Raw genomic sequence first — 1,625 nt, forward strand, 5'->3', positions numbered from 1 at the left:
CTTTACTTGGACCTCAGAAAATCGAAAATTTAAACTCTAGCGGAATTGCTATGTGCAATTGATGAGCTTATAATATTATTCATTGGTTTGTAAGAAGGCATATTATTAGATAAATTTATGTACCATATAATTCAATTTGAAATTAGCATCTTGTAATCTTTGTGTTTGAAAATTACCGCAGCTGAATATATAGCAGTTGATAAAATATGATTTCAAAATGATATTGTACAGGCAAAATATATTTTAAAATTAGTATTGATTCAAAATTGCACGTAACTGAAACTTTGATAAATTATTCATTTTTAATATTCAACAAAATTCATGCAAGTAAGAAAGTAAGATGTTAATTCTTACCTTAAAAATGACAGCTGGAAGCATTTCTTCGCGGGTTGCACAAAATGTTTTTCACATATATTTACGCGAATTTATGATGAAGTATTTTAGCACACATTTTTTATTTATAATTTAATAATTTTACGCGACTTGAATGAACACTTTACACACTCTGATTTAAAGAGTCACTTGTTGTTTAAATACTACTGGAAAAAATACATGGGTTAAATAAATTAAGACATTGTATGGTATGATCACGGTTTTGTTCATGCAATAACTAATCTAAATTCTCTTTCTAATGTAAATTTAAACCGATGTATATCAAAATGTGTGTAAGTTCAACCATAGCCCATTAGATTTCATACAATAAACCAAATAATTCATTTACATTAGTTCTTAAAGATTAAAAAAAATTAAAAAATTAAATATTGATTATTTAAAAAACTTTCAAAACAAAACTTCTTATGGTGATATTATAAATGTATGAAATCTTTCAATATCGTGTGTGACCATACCATTGAAGAGCATGCTAAAAATTCAAGGTACTCATCCTTCGCCAACAAGCACCGATTCTTCTGAAACATCTAGATTACCCTTTTGTTTCCTGAAATAACAAAATATTAGGTTTATAAAAAAGAATAAGAAAAGAGCATTTTGGAAGTCAAACCAATTTACCTCCAGATTTCCAGAAGAAGGCCAACAGCTTATTCCAACGGTTGCTCTGGCGTTGTCTGATTTTGCAATATTAACTAGAATAACTAAATTTTACACAAAAAAACTAACTGAAAGTGTAACGGTTATAAGCGCGCACTAAAAATACTGCACAAAAATCGAATGAATAAAACATACAAAATTTCGCACTTAAACTGTCACAATCCATGTGAAACTATATCGGTTCATAGTTTTTACGCGACGCGAATTAGAAAACCATCTGAAAATATAAAAAACTTAATAAGATTGATTTTGTACAATTCTGCAAATAAATAGAGGTGTACCGCAGTCTCCATCAAAATTAATCCAAATTCATTTGGTATAATATAATAGATTTTGCAGTATCGGTTAAATGTAATTTTAAGAAAAAAATTAATTTGTACTTAATACTATACTATATCAAACCATTTGTTAAATTTTGTTGAAATAAAAATTGTTTGGCAAATCTAATTCAAAGTGAATGAATATAATCTGCAGATCTGAATAAAAATATGATGTTTAATCATGTTATAATGTTATTTTGCCACTCTTAGCTAATTAATATTTTATACTTCGTTTTGTACTTACCAAGATTTTCGAAA

At 27.3% G+C, this 1,625-nt stretch overlaps 1 long non-coding RNA gene across 1 annotated transcript; it reads right to left on the reverse strand.

The window, feature by feature from the left end:
* Positions 1 to 400: 400 nt before the first annotated feature.
* LOC113372661 lies at positions 401 to 1,112 on the reverse strand. The gene is made up of 3 exons (XR_003366784.1): positions 1,009 to 1,112; positions 927 to 937; positions 401 to 536 (listed from the first exon to the last, which is right to left on the reverse strand). It is a non-coding gene; the product is annotated as an uncharacterized LOC113372661 (long non-coding RNA).
* Positions 1,113 to 1,625: the final 513 nt, after the last annotated feature.

Source organism: Ctenocephalides felis, unplaced genomic scaffold (genome assembly GCF_003426905.1).
Source record: "Ctenocephalides felis isolate EL2017-DRISC unplaced genomic scaffold, ASM342690v1 CF-g0.4_SCAFFOLD_01604, whole genome shotgun sequence".
Taxonomy (NCBI): Eukaryota; Metazoa; Arthropoda; class Insecta; order Siphonaptera; family Pulicidae; genus Ctenocephalides; species Ctenocephalides felis.